This window comes from Anolis carolinensis, chromosome 3 (assembly GCF_035594765.1).
Source record: "Anolis carolinensis isolate JA03-04 chromosome 3, rAnoCar3.1.pri, whole genome shotgun sequence".
Taxonomy (NCBI): domain Eukaryota; kingdom Metazoa; phylum Chordata; class Lepidosauria; order Squamata; family Dactyloidae; genus Anolis; species Anolis carolinensis.
Genome location: NC_085843.1, coordinates 187,139,773 through 187,157,576, shown reverse-complemented (window position 1 = coordinate 187,157,576; position 17,804 = coordinate 187,139,773).

The window sequence follows — 17,804 nt, the reverse complement described above, 5'->3', positions numbered from 1 at the left end:
CTGAGAGTGCAAAAGGAGAATGGAAAACAGAATGGGTGGGGAGCACGCTTTGCTTAGCATATTTCTGAGTCGTATATTGGAGTGCTGGGCTGCATTGAAACGTGGGCCAACCTTGGCATATGTTTGAAAAGACATTTTTGAATTGAAGCTTAGTTTCCTTTTGAGACTTTGAATTCTATATATGTGCAAAGATGTGGCTTTTTGATAAAATGCATCTTGCAGATGTAATTCTTAAAGAATTGTTTTGCTTCCCAGAGGAAAAAAAAATCAGTGAAATGGTCCCACCAAGAGTTTCAAAATGTCAGTTGAGCACAAGTCTAGCAGTTTCAAATGGAAGATTTGAGAGGTTCTTATTTGAGAACAGGGAAAGCAGTCATATAGTCTGATTGCTACTGCTGCTCAGTCGCTTAGTCATCCCCGACTCTTCGTGACCTCATGGACCAGTCCACACCAGAGCTCCCTGTCGGCCGTCACCGCCCCCAGTTCCTTCAAGGTCAACCCAGTCACTTCAAGATACCATCCATCCATCTTGCCCTTGGTCGGCCTCTCTTCCTTTTTCCTTCCATTACCCCCAGCATCGTGATCTTTTCCAAGCTTTCCTGCCTTCTCATGATGTGGCCAAAATACTTCAACTTTGCCTCTAATATCCTTCCCTCCAGTGAGCAGCCGGGCATTATTTCCTGGAGGATGGACTGGCTAGATCTTCTTGCGGTCCAAGGCACTCTCAGGATTTTCCTCCAGCACCAGAGTTCAAAAGCGTCTATCTTCCTTCGCTCAGCCTTCCTTATGGTCCAGCTCTCGCATCCATAGGTTACTATGGGGAATACCATTGCTTTGACTATGCGGACCTTTGTTGCCAGTGTGATGTCTCTGCTCTTCACTATTTTGTCAAGGTTGGCCATTGTCCTCCCAAGAAGTAAACGTCTTCTGATTTCCTGGCTGCAGTCTGCATCTGCAGTGATCTTCGCGCCTAGAAATATAAAGTCTGTCACTGCCTCCACGTTTTCTCCCTCTATTTGCCAGTTATCAATAGGTGTAGTTGCCATGATCTTGGTTTTCTTGACGTTTAACTGCAACCCAGCTTTTGCACTTTCTTCTTTCACCTTGGTGATAAGGCTTCTCGGCTGATTAGAAAGGAGAAATGCCAAGGAAGAGTAATAGGTTATGTGGTGATAATTGTCAGAAAGGCAATACGTAAAGATGGGGTAGGATCCATGCAGGCTTGTCTACATGGACTTAAAAATGTACTCACCTTATAACTACTGTGATATGGACACACAGCATTCTTAACAATGTGGTTGTAATACAGTTCTTTGGAGTTTCTTTGAGCCAGATTAAGATCTCAAGAACCACATTGTAAGCAAATTATCCAAAACATCATATCACTGTGGTTCTCAACCTGTGGATCCCCAGGTGTTTTGGCCTACAGCTCCCAGAAATCCCAGCCTAGCTGTTAGGATTTCTGGGAGTTGAAGGCCAAAACATCTGGGGACCCACAGGTTGAAACCACTGATGTATCAGGACATCATGTTATCCAGAACATCATGTAATGCCTGCAGGATGAGTACAGGTTTTTTTAGTCCATCTAGACATATCCTAAGAATAGCTAGTTATTTCTTTACCTACCTACTGAGTAGCAACCCCCTTACTGCATATTGTTCTGTTTTTACCAGTTGCTATGTTCACTTTGGAGATAAGTTTCAAACAAACCTTCTAGGGACTGGCCACCAGAATCGCCATACATTATGGCAAATCTGGCAGTGCCCAGTTAGGGGCCTGGGGAACCCATCTCCCCCACCCCATATCATTCAGCTTCCCCTCAACCTCATCCCATGGGGGGGGCGGGGGGCATCTGCTGCCCAGCTTCTCCCCATTGATCACTATCTAACATGGGAAACCTCTGTCAGAAGTAGCTCTATGTTGTGGGATGGAAGGCGGTGCGCTCTGTCGCAAAAGAAAAGGTAAACCAGTGGAGCTGAAAAGTACTCCATCTGATGAGCTTGCTTAGCTCTTGAAAATTCTTTTTGTTTTGAACCCTCTAAAATAATCAATTTGCCATTGGCAAATGTAATAGCTTACTATACTTGTATCGGGGATTTTATTTTAAGTGAATTAGATGTATGTTGTATGCTGTGTTTGTACTGTCTGGCCTTGATAAGGCCAACTGGCTAATCAATAAATTGTTGTTGTTGTTGTTGTTGTTGTTGTTTCGGGGATTCACTACAACAGGCTTGGTAGACTTATATGTTTGCATTTTCTGTCTGTTATCTTTTAACATATCTGCTCTTTAACTTTTGCTTTTAAAATAGTGTAGTGAAGGAGTGGTGTTTCCTGTTTTGTAAAAACAGACTTGCAAATACAGTAGAGTCTCACTTATCCAACATAAACGGGCTGACAGAACGTTGGATAAGCAAATATGTTGGATAATAAGGAGAGATTAAGAAAAAGCCTATTAAACATCAAAATTGGTTATGATTTTACAAATTAAGCACCAAAACATCATGTTATACAACAAATTTGATAGAAAATGTAGTTCAATACGCAGTAATGTTATGTTGTAATTACTGTATTTACGCATTTAGCACCAAAATATCATGATATATTGAAAACATTGACTACAAAAATGTGTTGGATAATCCAGAACATTGGATAAGCAAGTGTTGGATAAGTAGAAGAAAAAAACCCTGTCCCAACCATGTTGAGATCCCAGCACCTTAAAATGATTTAAAGAGTTTGGGGAAATTGAAAAAAATTACAAAACATGTTTAAAAATATTGAAAAGGGGACAAATTTAAAATTGTAATTGCAGAAATGTAAAACTAAGTAGAAATAACAGAACATGAAGTGAGAATTTTGTTTCCAAGAAAAGCCAGAAATAGCATGGTCATGTAAGCAGGAAGAGAGAGACTGGCAATAGGGAAAATAGACTGTGTTGAAAGTGATACAGGGGTGACCAGGCAGTGGGAATTATGCAGAGGTCAAAGACAGAATAATTCTTTATGAAGGCAAGGTCAAGAAGATGCCTATGACAATGTTCAAAAGCAGAGGAAATTAAGAAAAGGAGCTGGTGGGTCAGAGGGTTATCAGCATCAATGTTTAAAAAAAGGAAGAAGGAGAACCAGGCATCAAGGTCTGAAATAAAGATTGAGTGGGAGCCAAGGAGTGATAAAGAAGAGCAACACAGAATTGCAAGAAATCTTATTGAAGAGACTTCACAAGCAGAGAAGTTGAGACCTTCACATGCCTGGTTGTTAAGATGAAGATGGGAGAGAATGCATGTGGTTATCAAGATAGGAATTTTTTGCCCTTTCTGACAAGAACGGCTGAAAAGCATATAATACCTTGCTTTTTGTTATAGAGGGAGTGACAGAGTAGCAAAGACAAACCACAACATTAAGCCCTAATCCATTTTGAAAAATGGGGGACCAGGTTTCCTCCTACTAAAGATCCTCAGTCTATCATGTGAACAGGTTCAAAATCTATCTGAAAGAATCAGAAGAGTAGTTAAACTACTTCAGTGTAATCACTGTACTTTATCCATTCAGGATACTCCTGTCTCCTAGGTACAGGGGAAGGTTTATTTTCAGAGTATAATATAAGCAATCACACCTGGTTCCCTTTCATTTCTTTATCTAGGTTGTAACCTTTTGCTAGGCAACACAGATTCATAATAGGAGACCTACCACACTAGACTTAGAACCTCATCAGACAGCTCATCATGGTGCAAAACTATTTCCGATCATTCCCAATGGGAGTCAACCTTTAAAATATGTTTAAAGTCAGGTAGCAATTGTCTTCAGAGCAACCAATTTGTGCAGAAACGGGTAAAGGCGCTTATTTACACATGGGATGGGAACTGTCAGATTCCCCTGTGTTAGATCAGTGTAGTGAGTGTTCGATCGAAATTAGCCTCAGTGTTCCTTTTCTCAACAGTAATCTTCTTGCAGATTCCCCTGTGTTAGATTGTTGTAGTGAGTGTTAGATCGAAATTAGCCTCGGTGTTCCTTTTCTAACAGTAATCCTCTTGCATGAAACTTTTACAATAATTATTTAAAATAATTTATTCTTCAGGGAGTGTGTAATTATGATATTATCACCTATGTGGCTATATTTTGCTCCTTTTAAGATCTAGATTTCAGATTTCCACAATTGCAAAGTTTCCCTCTAAAAGAAGGAAGATGATGATGAGGAGGAATATGGAATGGGCGGGAACTGCACATTCCTGTGTGATAGCTCAGAACACAAGGATAACTATAGAAATGGACAAAAGTACATCACACGTGATGAGGTGAATATATTATCAATTTTCCTTATAAACAGAATGGAATGAAATGCCATTGTAAGAAGATGATTCCCCTCACTTTCTTCCTCTCTCATAGGTCCTGTTATACTGCTATTCTTCCAGTGTAACTACCATGGAAACATTACAGTAGAGTCTCACTTATCCAACATAAACGGGCCAGCAGAACGTTGGATAAGCGAATATTTATTTATTTATTTATTTACAGCATTTATATTTCTCCCTTCTCACCCCGAAGGGGACTCAGGGCGGATCACATTACACATATAGGCAAACATTCAATGCCTTTTAACATAGTTGAATATGTTGGATAATAAGTAGAGATTAAAGAGAAGCCTATTAAACTTCAAATTAGGTTATGATTTTACAAATTAAGCACCAAGACATCATGTTATACAACAAATTTGACAGAAAAAGTAGTTCAATATGCAGTAATGCTACGGAGTAATTACTGTATTTATGAATTTAGCACCAAAAAAATCATGATATATTGAAAACATTGACTACAAAAATGTGTTGGATAATCCAGAATGTTGGATAAGTGAGACTCTACTGTATGTAGAATTCTGGGGTTGTAGCTGAGTTCCAAGAGCTCTCTGGCTGAGATTTTAAATGCCTCTCCCCAGAAATTGCTATGGCTGTTAAAGCGGAATAATAGCACTATAAGAGTGAAGTGTGATAGAGCCCTGAGCATGTGATCCAGCTTTCTTTATGACCATCTTAGGCTAAAGTGGGTGGGTAAAAAATTAAATTACATATTTACTACTGATAGGGCAAAGCATGTACTCTACATTTCTTTTGCCTTTAAAATATACATTCACGAATGTTTCTCAAAATATGCAATTACAGTAGAGTCTCGCTTATCCAACATAAACGGGCCTGCAGAACGTTGGATAAGCGAAAATGTTGAATAATAGGGACGAATTAAGGAAAAGCCTATTAAATGTCAAATTACCTTATGATTTTACAAATTAAGCATCAAAACATCATGTTTTACAACAAATCGACAGAAATTAGTAATTACTGTAGTAATTACTGTATTTACAGATTTAGCACCAAAACATCTCAGTGTATTGAAAACAATGACCAAAAAATGACTACTACAAAATTGAGTACAAATAATGATAGAATTGCATAAAATGAACTTACAATAACAACATTGTTGGTAGTTAAATCCATTAAAAGTTCAGTCCTGTGAAGATTTTAAAAGAATTGTGATCCTTGCCTGCCTAGAGAAACAGCTGTGGATCCAGATGGGAGGCAAACTGCTTTGGATAATACAGAATGTTGGATGAGTGAAGGTTGGCTAAGTGAGACTCTAGAAGCATAGAAAATAGCTAACAAAACACTGTGGGGGGAAAAAAATCTGATAACAAATTATGAATTGCTGGAGGTAATTCATTAGATGTTGAATGTATTGTTTTTTAACTGTTAGGTAAGGTAAAGGTTTTCCCCTGACGTTAAGTCCAGTTGTGACCGACTCTGGGGGTTGGTGCTCCATCTCCATTTCTAAGCCAAAGAGCCAGCGTTGTCCATAGACACCTCCAAGGTCATGTGGCCGGCATGACTGCATGGACCGCCGTTGCCTTCCCGCTGGAGCGGTACCTATTGATCTACTCACATTTGCATGTTTTCGAACTGCTAGGTTGGCAGGAGCTGGGGCTAACAGTGGGCGCTCATTCCGCTCCCGGGATTTGAACCTGGGGCCTTTCGGTCTGCAAATTCAGCAGCTCAGCGCTTTAACACACTGCGCCACCACCAGGGGCCCTTTTTAACTGTTAGTAGTGTATTAATTTTAATTGGATTTATTTTAAGCTTTCTGTATGTGGTGAGGCATTGAATAGTTGCCATGTGTAAGCCGCCCTGAGTCCTCTTCAGAGTGGAGAAGGGTGGAGTATAAATGGGGTAAAAAAATAAATAGATTCCTTCTCCTATAAATGAACTTCATAAACTTTCTGTACAGAAATCAGCAGTGGTATATTTGACACCAGGGCAGACATTTTTTAACACCAATGAGATGTGGGGGAGGGATTACCTGCTGGTCGGGACTCCTGGAAGAACACAGCAGGGACTTTCTCTCTAGTTGGTATCACATTAAACCTAATACAGTGGAGTCTCACTTATCCACCACTCACTTATCCAATGTTCTGGATTATCCAACGCATTTTTGTAGTCAATGTTTTCAATATATTGTGATTTTTTTGGTGCTAAATTCATAAATACAGTAATTACTACATAGCATTACTGCATATTGAACTACCTTTTCTGTCAAATTTGTTGTATAACATAGTGTTTTGGTGCTTAATTTGTGAAATCATAACCAATTTTGATGTTTAATAGGCTTTTTCTTAATCTCTCCTTATTATCCAACATATTCACTTATCCAACGTTCTGCCGGCTTGTTTATGTTGGATAAGTGAGACTCTACTGAATCAAAAAATATTGGTTTTTTGTTTTGTTTTCATAGAATCATAGAATCATAGACTAGTAGAGTTAGAAGAGACCTCATGGGCCATCCAGTCCAACCCCCTGCCAAGAAGCAGGAACACTTTCATTTGGGGACCATTTCATCCTAGATTTTGCATTTTGTTTTGTTTTTGTTTTTTTGAGATGGTTGCAATGTTATTTCCCAAAGTAAAACAGTTATGGAAGCCCTGGGACTGTATGAATGAATGTGACGTTGGTGACATTCATTCATACAGTCCTTGCTTCAAGGAGAAGGAAACTATAAAACAAATGAGAACACGAACAACTAAATAACAAGAGCATAAAAGTGGTGGGATGGTAAGAAATATAAAGAATATGTTGGGAGCTATCAGTTCTCCAGAAATTGGTTTTCACAAGAGGGCTCTAGGATTTATCCGTGAGGACAACAAAAGAGTTCTGTGCCACTTTCATGCCTCCCCTGCTTTCAATAAGGCCAGGGCTATTGTCTTGGACCAGAAGAAAAGCTTCCCTGCTCGGCCTCCCCAACCCCAAATGCTTTGAACATGCTGTTGGGGTAGCATTTTCTTTGAATCCTGAGTTCTTTGCTTCAGAGACCCTTTGAAAAAGGCACAAGAGAGCAGGGTAAGCCAAGCTGCGGAAAGAGAAGGCAGGCTGAAAACATCCCTCTCAAGTGAAGAGACCCTCTGAGCAGGAAGTGACTGATTTCTCCCATCAATAGTTTTTCCAACTCCTTTTTTGGCTAGGTGGGTTGGGTAAATGATTATTACCCCTTTCTGGCTTATATTCAGATTGAAATGCTAACATTATATCATCCTTGATATGCCATTGAAAATCAACAGAAACCATTCTCACATATATCTCTTCTATAGTGTCTTTACATATCTTTACATACTCTTCTTTGTATCTCTCTGATAGGTTGTTTCACTGAGTCACTTCTGTTTAGAAGGTGCAGCACATGTCGACTCAGTTCTATTTACAGTGGTCGCATTCAGTCCATTTATTTCATTCTAAACACAAGATATGACTAGTATACACAAACACAAACAGAGAGGGGGAGAGGGGGGTAATTTCATTATATTTATATTGCTGGATAGTCCATAAAATGAGATTATAATGTATCCCACACTCCATACAGTGTTCTTCTACTATACCTGCAAAGTCGATTAAGGCTCTTCTTCACGTTCCTTATGACTTGCATTACCAACCCTGGTCCCATCCAGAAAAGAAGACCAATAAGATCATATTTCCAAGGATCCTTTAATTTGCTATGTTTAATTGACTTAAAGTTGGTTACTGATTTGCTTTTGTTTGCAAACACCACTCCTGAAGTACAGTGTTCCCTCACTTATCACTGGGGTTAAGTTCCAGGACCACCCGCAATAAGTGAAAATCTGTGAAGTTTATTTTAATATTTATACATTATTTTAGTAGTTGTACACTATTTTAAGTCTTTATCAACCAATCGTGTGTTGATAAATCACCTCCTTCTCTTTGGGCTCCTTTTCTCTTCTTTCGCTTCTCCTTCCTCCCTTCCTTAGGCTGTAAATTGTAATTTTTATTATTTATAATAGTTTTATAGAGTTTATTGAAAAACCGCGAAACAGCAAATCTGTGAAAAGTAGTAGTAGTGAGGTAACAATGTAAACTACTGTGACATAATGGATTGTTATTTACATACATTTGAGCTGCTACTGGGAGAGAGGAAGAGAAGAAGTATTTGGGAATGTTTGTAAACAATCAGGCTTCTGTACCAAAAATGAAAGATATCCTGCTGCAAAGAAATCCTGAATTCTCTTAACACCAAGCCTGCGGCTGTATTAATTTCTCCTACAAAGCAAATTCTACTGAAATTAATGAGACCTACTTCTAAGTAAGCATGCATAGGGTTATGCCGCATATATAAGAAATATTGCAGTTTTCTGGAATAGTTAGTTCATCGTTTCTATGCCATTTTGCATTAAGATAATCGACAATGACTTTCATTTCACAACTATTAGTTTACGAAGCATCCCTGAAATACTATAAAGAAAATTACGCACCCCTCATTTCATATTTTACTCCAATATTATATTTAAAATAATTCCAAATTAACAAAAAGAGCCATTGAAATGCAGTTTGGTGATTTAAATAAATATATTAAACTATACAAGCATCTCGGCATTTTCTGAACACTGTATTTGAAATAGTAGACATGGTTCATTTGTACATGCAAGGCTGGATTTACCACATAATGCAGTTTCAGAATGCAGATTAACTGCATTGAACTGGATTATATGACAGTGGAGTCTTTCCAGGTTCATCACATGTAAACAGATTCTAAGTCAATATAGTGTCTCCAGGGCCGGCCCTAGGTAATTTTAAAGTGTAGGCGAACAGAATTTTGCCCCCCCCCCAAACCAATCACTGAAAAATAAAAGCGTTGGATAAGCAAAAATGTTGGATAATAAGGAGGGATTAAGGAAAAGCTTATTAAACATCAAATTACATTATGATTTTACAAATTAAGCACCAAAACATCATGTTTTACAACAAATCAACAGAAAAAGCAATTTAATAAATGGTAATGTTATGTAGGAATTACTATATTTGCAACACTGTGTCCCTTATTTAACCCCATTCTCTGTGTCTGAACACATTATTCGATGATTGGCCAGCAATAAGACTGGGGGTCTTTCACAAAATTAGAAATGACATCCTATTAGGCCTAAGATGGATAAGGAATTCCCAAAATGTAGTGAATTACAACACACAAGGGGCTTTTGCAGGACAAAAATATTGGGGAGGAATTAAAGATGCTAAGCCCCTGCGATCTGGTGGAGGCTATTTGTGTCTCAGTCCTCCAGAACTTGCCTACTTTTGGACTCATTTTTCTATCTGTCTATTAAAATATCTATACTTTGCCTATGTGAAAAGATCTCAGAGTGAAGTTAAAACAAACACAAATTGGGAATCTTCATTTGTTTTGCAGCCTTCCTTTATTATAAAACACCATGTACACTTGCTAGTGCTATATGTACAGTAGAGTCTCACTTATCCAAGGTTCTGGATTATCCAAGGCATTTTTGTAGTTAATGTTTTCAATATGATATTTTGGTGCTATATTCGTAAAAACAGTAATTACAACATAACATTACTGCGTATTGAACTACTTTTTCTGTCAAATTTGTTGTATAACATGATGTTTTGGTGCTTAATTTGTAAAATCATAACCTAATTTGATGTTTAATAGGCATTTCCTTAATCCCTCCTTATTATCCAAGATATTCGCTTATCCAAGGTTCTGCCGGCCTGTTTAGCTTGGATAAGTGACACTCTACTGTAAATAAATAAATGATGATGATATACTGCTTTAAAAACATAATCGAAGACTGTTAATTTAAAAGAGTGGCCTTGGTTCATTTACACACTTGAAAAAAACAGTGATAGTCATTTCAGCAATGCAAGACAATGCAAAATGCAAAGATTTAGATTTCTGAATTTCATTTCTGATTTGTAACTGGATCTGAATGTAATCTTTCTTGTCTTGTGCCAAATAGGCTCCAAACCAAATCAAAGGTGGGCTGTGCATACCCATAGTTACTACTAATAATGTCATGTTGCCAGATCTCATACTTTCCAATTGGGACACTATTCCCTTTTTACAGAGAGGTGCTGTTGAAAAGGGTGCCCGCTATAGTTGAAAAAGATTGTGGAAACTGTCAATGAGGCAGTAGTTTTTGGGTTCCCAGCAAGGCAATAAGCTCAAGACAGCAGTCTGTGATGATGGCAAAAACAAGGGTGCATGATATATTTCAGAAGTGCAATGTGAGCCATTAGCTATAATATAAAACACTATTGCTCCTTTGGCCCTACAATCAATAATAAATCCATGCTAATGATGTGCACATTTTCACAGGACATCACTTAGAAAGTGAATGAGAATTTTGTTTAGCTTGGGGTGTTTGATGTTTGTGTGTGTGTGTGTGTGTGTGTGTGTGTAAAATGACAACAATTCTCAAATTTCTGCATAGATCAGTGGTTCCCAATCTTAAGTCCACCAGGTGTTTTGGACTTCAGCCCCCATCATTCCTCACAGCTGGTATTTCCAGGAGTTGAAGTCCAAAACATCTGGAGGACCAAAGGTTGGGAACCACTGGCATGGACAAAGTTCGTAGAACATAGTACTTTTTGGCAATCTTATATGCAAGGAAAAGAAACTGATGCAACTATCCGTTCCTGTTTTGAATTAGAGCTTAAATATATTTTGGTAGACGACAGGAATTTCCAGTGTGAGACTTCTGCAGGAAATGGCATCTCTAGCTCAAATTCCACATCTTAAAAAGATGGATTGCAAAATCTGATTTCTTAGATAATTTCCATCTTTGGATATTTGGAATGTTTAATAAAAATGTTTAATAATTTGAAAATATAGTAGAGTCTCGCTTATCCAACGTTCTGGATTATCCAACGCATTTTTGTAGTCAATGTTTTCAATACATTGTGATATTTTGGTGCTAAATTCGTAAATACAGTAATTACTACATAGCATTATTTCGTATTGAACTACTTTTTCTGTCAAATTGGTTGTATAACATGATGTTTTGTTGCTTAATTTGTAAAATCATAAGCTAATTTGATGTTTAATAGGCTTTTCCTTAATCCCTCCTTATTATCCAACATATTCGCTTATCCAACATTCTGTTTTTGTTGGATAAGTGAGACTCTACTGTATGGGTAAGTTATTTAACTGTAGATACAAGAAGATTGTTGCTAACATTCAGTTTTATGCTTTGAAACTTGTTTAATTTGTTTTTCTTTAAAAAAAAAAAAACCCAGATGCTGAAGAAGACAACCGAGACACTTTTTGTGCATTTTCCAGGCATCTGTGTTTTGTTTGGTGCCATTCATTAGAGCCTCCTGTGGACAGTACAAATGATCACTCCTGGATTGTTCATCTAACAACACTTCATATAAGGGATTTGACAATATATATTTTATCCAGTAACAATAGAACAGATCTTGAGAAATGTTTTAATTGATGTCTATATTCTCTGAAAAGATGAAGACAGCCATGTAAACCACCCCACCACTATTATTTAGGCAGAGATGCTGATGTGGCTATATTGTAAAGGGATGTCAGGGAAAAAATTCAAGTCTGCCAGGCACAAACAAGCAAAGTCATGGGATATAAATCAAAAACAGAGAGAAGAAAAGCAAGTGAGCGATGTACACCATCAAAGGGTTTTCACAATAGGAAAGACAGGGAAATCTTCAATACAAACTACAGCATCTCTGCTCTCTTCAATCACTTCTTACCATTCTCCAATCCCTTTTTCTAAACACACACCAAGAAACAAACCTTCTGGGCAAAGAAAGAACATCCTAACTGATATGACCCTTACAGACAGAAAAATGCCGTGCCATAAAACCAATCTGTTCTTCACCTACTGCTATCTTTCTTTTGAGTAGTGCTATCTTTTCCTGAAGTCCTAGGTTTAGTGCAGTGGTTCTCAACTTGTGGGTTCCCAGATGTTTTGGCCAACTCCCAGAAATCCTAACAGCTGGTAAACTGGTTGGAATTTCTGGGAGTTGTAGGCCAAAACACCCGGGGAACCACAGGTTGAGAACCACTGGTTTAGTGATAGAGGGGATCAATCAGTATGAGATCACATCTTGATGACCCAAAATAAAATTATAAGTATGGCTGTTGATGTCCACCATAAATTTGAACTGCAATTTTAAAGACCATTGAGTGGATGCAGCAATTGCAGTTTATTAGCTATGGAATACTGGTATGAGATCACATCTTGATGGCCCAAAGTAAGACTCTAGACTTTATCCCATTCTGGGCAGAAAGCTGGGAGAATCATATACCTATTGTAGTATTTCGTGCCTTTCCAGTTTAAAGAAAAACGGATAATTCATTGACTGCCATCACACGTGATGGACTCTGATTGTTTCTAGACAAATCCTCCACTTACTGAACTATCACATTGGGATGTGTAGTCTCCGCCCATTCCTCTGGTGGCCTAGGGGATAAAAGCCTTGTGACTTGAAAGTTGGGTTGCTGACCTGAAGGCTGCCAGGTTCGAATCCCACCCGGGGAGAGCGCGAATGAGCTCCCTCTATCAGCTCCAGCTCCATGCGGGGACATGAGAGAAGCCTCCCACAAGGATGGTAAAACATCAAAACATCCGGGCGTCCCCTGGGCAATGTCCTTGCAGACGGCCAATTCTCTTACTCCAGAAGCAACTCAGGTTGCTCCTGACACGAAAAAAATAAAAATAAACTTTCATATCACACACACACACACACACACACACACACACACACAAATGGAAATTTTGCTATTGTGGAAGTCCTAAATCTCAAGGTAATGGAAAGACGTTACTGCTTCAAGGACTTTGAAGAAGACCACATCTGGAATTTCCAATTCTTTTCACCATATATTTGGATCTGTGAGTGGGTGCAGCAATTGCAATTATTTGGTATGGAATTTCAGTGCTTTCAATCGATGGCAAATCAAAGAAATAGAAACGAGCGGCACAGGAAACTCACAACTACAAATAAGGCTAAATGTGCCTTTGAGCCTTTCCCATCTTTTAAGCCCCATATATTTGTTCGTAATGATGATTAGCCTATAGAAGAGAAAGTGAGATCACATTGTAGTCCATCTAGTTTGCATTATAGCATAAGCCAATGGAAAGTGGAAGCCTCTTGTGTGAAACGGCTCTATTGTGTCTTATTCTTTGTGAACCAAATAGTGGTTCTGTCTCCTGCAGAGTTAATTCCTACCAGCCCACGGTGCACAAGCCCCAGCAGTGAAATCTGACTGGTACATGTGGGCATTGCTGGAAGGCAGTGAATACATCCACTGAGGAAGGAAGATGAAAAGGTGGATGAAAAGAAATGTGAAAAAAACCCAAGTGAAATATTCAAACTGGAAAGTGATATTATAGAAAGCTGCAGAGAACACGCTTCAGTGCATTCAAATTTATTCAAACTCTGCGCCTGACATTGATGAATGCAACAGCTTTTTTCACAATATGTAGAGTGCACAGGACATTTAGAAGTTCAACATCCCCTCTCCCTGCAGCTGTCTCAGGCCTGGTTCCTGATGGCACAGTGACCCTGACTTCCAGATTGTCCTGACATCCTCCCCCATTTCTCAAAGCAGAAAGAAAGAAATTGGCAGAAGGAATATGGGCTCATCTGACCAAGGAAATTGGCGAGGAAATAAGGAGACAAGCTGAGCCCCTTCTTACCTTTGCAGTCCTGGAGAGCTGTCCAAGCTATCACTGTGTTAAGAACAATCCTGCCCATTGCTTGAAAGAATGGCCAGTCTTGCCATGGACAGAATTGCTTTGAACTGCTCTGGAAGGTCGTCAAAAGCGAGGTTTCTTGAATAGGAGGAAGCACAATGTTTGGTTATCAAATTACAATTTTCCCATCTAATGTATCTGAATAGATCTATTTTCATGAACCAGCACAGTGTAGTGATTTGAGCGTTGACCTATGGCTCTGGACACCAGCGCTCAAAACCTCACTTGGTCATGGAAACCCACTACATGACCTCTCACTTTCTCCACCTCAGACGAAGGCAAAGGGGAACAGCCTCTGAACAAATCTTGCCAAGGAAACTCATGACAGGCTTGCTCTAGCATTGCCATAACAAATTGAAGATATAACAACAGCAATTACTATGGAGCCGTGGTGGCACAATGGGTTAAATCCTTGTGCTGGCTGGACTGCTGACCTGAAGGTTGGGTTGCTGACCTGAAGGTTGCCGATTCAAATCCACAAGACAGGGTGAGCTCCCGTATGTGAGCTCTAGTTTGCGGGGTCATGAGAGAAGCCTCCCAGCAGGATGGTAACACGTCTGCGTGTCCCTTGCAACGTCACTGTAGACGGCCAATTCTCTCACACCAGAAGCAACTTGTAGTATGTTCTCAAGTTGCTTCTGACATGATTAAAAAAAAAGTGATTACAACAATGAATGTTGTTCTGTCACGCGCTGGGCCTGTAACTATTGTCTTGGTATAGGACATATACTTTATGCCCAGCGGGAAGCCAGGGCGCCTCAAAAGAGAGGTTGTTGAGAATTTTCCTGAACAAGGATAGTCCTTTGGGTCTTTAATGAGATAACAAAGTCTTTATTGATGAACAAATAATAAATCTTCAAGGAGTCAAATAACACTTCAAAGTTTCCTTAATAAACTGTTGGCCCTTTCAGTCTTGTCCCCAGGGGACAGGCAATTGGCTTTGGATAACTGTGAAAACCCTCTTATAACCTCTCCCAGGCTGTCTATTATATGGGCTTAGCTGATGTGGGACCCACTACCGATTCCAAAAGCATCTGGTTATTGAGTGGACCTACCAACCAAGGCTTGCAGATGTTTCAGCTGGGGTTCCGTGGATCTGTGATGATGTTCCCTCTCCGAGGTTTCTTTGGAAACTTCAGGGCTGTTTCTCTCAGGAGCTGTGAGGCTGAGAGGCTGTGAGTTCTCAGCCAGAGCTTTTGAGACTTTTCCCCTGGAATTTCTGTTTCTGGTTTCTCGGATGTTCTATATCCCCGGATGCGCTTGAGATATGAAGCTTTTCTACGGGACGAGCTCGTCTACGTCCTATAACTTAGCTTCCTAAGTGAGACTGACTTAAAAATGGCTCCTTCCCTCCTAGAGCCCTGAACAAGGGGCGGAACCAAACTTAATGATGATTGACAGGCGGCCTGTTCTATAACTGCAAACATTAGCAGTAAGAAAATAAAGTTGGAACTTCTGGTACAGTCGTACCAGCACAAATGTCATTTTCCCACCCCAAAAGCTAAAACCCATCCTTTGTTGTGTGTGTGCATGTGTTCTGAGAGCAGGGTTGATTTGGGATGAATTTCCCCAAAATGGTATAAATGAGATATATGCCTCCATTATCTTCTGGCAAATGTTTTCTACCCCAGGATAAGAATGGCAACTATTTGCATCTGGGTATGAATGGTCCTTTTCTTGCCAAAAATTGTGTTTTGAAATATACGGAGCTTTACTAGAAGGTATCACTATTCAGTGGGGTTGAGATCTTACAAGCACAGGGACCTTTGAACAATCTGTGAGAAGGAAAAGTCATTTTTCTGCAGTTTCTCAAAATCTTTAGATATTGTAATCATCAAATGAGGGAAAGAAACAACATGGGTGTGTCACTGTTAAGACAATACAAGATACTGATTTCATTGGGCACTCAATGCACTAGTCAGAAACAATCATCAATGTGCACAATGCATGCTTTAGTATATAAATACCCTTTCATCCTAGTGAGTAGTGATTAATGGGTAAAATTTAATTTTTAGTGTAACCAAAAAATACACTAAACACTGCATTAAGTCCAAATGCTTCCAGATTTTAGCCACAAGGTTAAGATTTTAATTCTATTTTTTTTTTTGCATAGTTGCCTCGATTTCCAAAGGATTCATGATTTTTGGGGATGAAGAGACCAACAAATATTCATGATTTGTAGGGATGGAGAGACCAATGAATTGCCACATGGATGAATGCACAGGATGGGCTGTATAGCAAGAAGTTTATCCTGTCAGTAAGGCATTCTGCATGTAATGCGGGGACAGCCAAATGTTTTGGTGAACATGTGCAGCCGTCTGACAGGGAAGCAGAATAATCTCTTCCTCAGCCTCCTCATCATGGTGTAAACAAACAGGCTAAACTCTGTGAGATTTACTGTGCCCAGCTCCAGTGGCTTCCATTGCCATGCAGTGAGAAATTTCTGTACAGGCAGGGTAAGCACTTTCCATTTTATACCTCAGCAGCTTTATAGCATCTTAAGGATTTCTGTACATGCCTGGCTTCACATCCAAGGGGGGAGGGAAATCAAGCTTGTAAATAAATACTAAATATATATGAACAGAAAAGACAGAAGAGGAGAGGGCTTGAAAGAGCATGCAGGTGTACACAGGAAGATGAAGACAGAGGCTAGTAGAAAAATAATTTTAAAATGCATGGTGGGAGGAGAGAAGTAGACAGAAGATCAGTGGCAGAAATACTCCCAAACAGTCACATATTGGAAGATAAAAAAGATTGTATATGATGGGGGTGGGGGGGAGAGAGCCTCTTTCTCACCTAGCCAGATGGAAAGTGGTGTTAGCAGCTTTCTGGAAAATTGAGAAATATGAATTTCCCCTTGGGTCAAGCTAATAGCCGTGCCTGAAGTTAAGCAGTCATGGTGGATGAAAGGTCAGAGGCAAGGAGCTTCGTGCAGTTGCTGCCCCACCCTAGCCAAACCACAAATGCTCTCTTTGGGGCATTTTCTCCCCTCTCCTTCTGCCTTATGGTTTGCCTTTGTTTGTTAAACTGCCCAAAGGGCCAGACTCTCAGCTGTTGTCACTTGGCAAGGGGCCAGTCAGGCAGACCAGATTTATGGAGGATTTGGTTCCTTGCATGTCATTGTTCCATTCTTTCCTCTCTCATTCCTGGGACCTGCTGCTTTCTTCCTCTTACTCCATGTATCCATCCAGGTGCACATCCGGGCTTCTTGTTCACAGCCAGCCCCTTAGTCATCAGTGGCAACACAGACTATTGCTGCAGCCACAAAGACTATTTGTTGTCTCCTATTTCAACCAGCTTTGCCTGCCTCGTTTCTCCAAATGGAGCCTTGTTTCTGGTGACCTCTGTGGGAATGAGGACAGAAGCAAAAAGGTCCTTAGGGCTTTTCCACTGGTCTGCCCTTGTTCATTCTAACACGATATGCTAACCTGAAGTCAGATTATTCATAAAAAGCTACATAAGGCAGCAAGGGTGTGGTGCAAGGTCCCAGTTTCTAAATTAGACTAGGGATTAAAATATTTGTTAATTTTGTTATTGGACAAAAGAATAACAAAAATCAATTATTCCCCTCCCCTGAAGAAGAGTGGTGGATTATCCTTTAAGCAATTTTTGAAACAGAGGTTGGATATCAACCTCTCAGGGCTCTTTTAGCTGTGGATTTCTGTATTGGCAGGACTACAGTTGAGTTCAGTGTTACTCTTGTGAATGAATTATTACTTCAGCGACATAAAACAAAACAACTGTTTCAGACAATA